This window comes from Triticum dicoccoides, chromosome 3A (assembly GCF_002162155.2).
Source record: "Triticum dicoccoides isolate Atlit2015 ecotype Zavitan chromosome 3A, WEW_v2.0, whole genome shotgun sequence".
In the NCBI taxonomy this organism is placed as follows: domain Eukaryota; kingdom Viridiplantae; phylum Streptophyta; class Magnoliopsida; order Poales; family Poaceae; genus Triticum; species Triticum dicoccoides.
The window spans coordinates 26,000,347-26,002,767 of NC_041384.1; the positions used below are offsets into that span (position 1 = coordinate 26,000,347).

A 2,421-nucleotide genomic window follows, 5' to 3' on the forward strand; every position below is an offset into this window, starting at 1 on the left:
CTTGCGGCGGCGGCGCTGGGTCAGGAGAGGTATTTGGCCAAATACATGAACATATCACGATGAATTATCAGTAGCTAATTATTTGTAGTATACTCGCATGTTGGTGTTCTTTCAAGCTTTCATCTGCTTTCTTAACAATACTTCCTATTTGCAGTTGAAAATGATCATTCGAAAGGTACAAGATCGTATGGATTGGGAATTGGTGTTGAGGATTTCAGAAAGCCCAGGTTGCAGTCTATGTCACACACACTGTCCCAAAATAAGTGTCTTAACTCTGTATTAGCTTTGGTACAAAGTTGTACTAAGATTGAGACAGTTATTTTGGGACGGAGGGAATATATATGATTCTATCGCTAGTAGTATCATGAACTAAACCAATATGTTCTGTTTACGAATATTCTGATTAATGTTGTACTGATAAGATTATTTCCTATCTTAATGCAGATGCCAAACACTTGATCAAGATTGTAAGGTGTTGAAACAACATGGGATGGACGCCAATGGAAATGAGCGCGTCCTCGAGTTTGACTTTGTTCCGGGCAACTATGACAATTTACCAACGGAATTGAAGCCTATCGACAAAGTATTGTAATTGTAGGTTGTTACACTTAGGCCTAGTTTGGCAGCGAAGTATTTTTTAAACTGTGGTAATTGAAAACCAGAGTATTCTCCTGAATGGGCAAGGAATACCACAGTTTTTTAAGAACAATGTTTTTCTCAGTTTTACATGTGTTTGGCTGGTGCTGTCTTATCAGAGTTTTGACCCAAGTATTTAGAGTGGATGATTGAGTAATTAGCGGTGGCTGGCTGCATGCAGCCGCCATGCACACGTCCGACTCGATCTAGCTAGATACTAGGATCTGTAGAATATGACTATCTCTGATGCCTACATGCTTCAGCTGATCTAGAATATGTCCATCCTTCTTTCACGAGATCTAATCAGAGCGCTACTAGCCGGAGATAAATCGGCAGCGAGGGACTCGATGGAGAAATAGCCTGGTACTGTTCTTCAAAAGGACCAATCTATCTAATCAGTGTGCTACTCGCCCTACATTAATCGGCAACCGAGGAATCGATGGGGAAGCATGCAAGTTCATTGTATACTAATCAGTGTATAGACAAGCTCATACCTTTTTTCTCTGGTGGTGAGCTGGATTTGCTCATGATGTAGAGAAGAGATGGGGATGACGCCGGCTGGAAGGACCCGAGAGACCTACTACTCCTAAACAAATCAAACTGAATCCACAAAAGGCTAGGGTTTCTGCCTCCTGCCGGCGGCGTCGCAGGTCCGCCTCCTCTCTGGTGGCCCTAGGATCATGGGGGCGCGGTGGATCTCGGTAAGGGCCGGCGGGAGGGCTCCGTTTTTAGTCTTTTCTTTCAGTTTTGTTAGGGTTTGTGTCCTGCTAAGGAAGGTGAGACGGCGGCGGCTGTCTGAAGATGGAATAAAGGTCTCCCCGCCTAGCCCCCGTTTCGGCGGTGCGTCTAGTACCGTTGGTGGGCGTGTGAAGGTGTGTCTCCGGCGGATCTATCTTTGGTGGATTTGCTCGGACCTCGTCGTTGCTTGTCTACGTTCGTGTGTCTTCGGATTGGATCCTTCCGATCTACGTTATTCTTCATCTGCGGCGGTTGCTGTTCTGGTGCGCTGGTCCTACAGGGCCTTAGCACGACGACTTCCCGACTGTCTACTACAACAAATTGTGCTCGACTCCGGCGATGGAGGGGTGATGACGGCGCGCGCCTTCGGCTCGCTTCAGTGCTTGTAGTCGTCGCTAGGTGGTCTACGGATCTGGTTGTAATTTCTATTATTTCTGGTATTTGTTGTACTGCCATGTTTGAAGATGAATAGATCAAAAATTTTCTCACAAAAAAAATCAAACTGAATCGGCTGTAACCGGGAGATATAACACAGGTCGTTTTACCATATAACAGAAAGAGGGAAAATAGGATGGGATGGCATCTGGATATCTTTATCTCTATGTATACGTCAACGTCAACTGCGATCTACCCGACGTTTTCTCCCCGTTCTGTTTTAGAAAAAGAGGTCGGGACCTCTTTTCCAAATACCGCAAAAAGACCATGGTTTCTGGCATAATGTGGTTTACAAAACTTCGGTTTTTTTTAAGCCAAACGCAGCAAAGTATTCAAAACCATGTTTTTTTTCCAGAAACCGTGGTATTCTCAGAAAACTTTAAGAAAACTTTGCTGCCAAACGCAGCCTTATTGGAGTCGGGAAACCCCACAAAATTATAGTTATTATGGGTGTTAGATTAGTTGATCAACTGCTTTGATAAGGACAATCATGTGGTGAGATGAACTGTCATTTAACCTCGAAATACAATGCTATTATACACAACTGTCAAATGTTCTAGAGATGCTATTGTCTCAGGTGGTCTGAGTTTTTTATTTTCTCTTGAAGTCGGC

The 2,421-nt window shown here is 44.1% G+C and overlaps 1 pseudogene; it reads left to right on the plus strand.

Annotated features, from left to right (window-relative positions):
- LOC119271802 overlaps positions 1 to 642 on the plus strand; it is a 10,106-nt pseudogene extending 9,464 nt beyond the window's left edge.
- Positions 643 to 2,421: the final 1,779 nt, after the last annotated feature.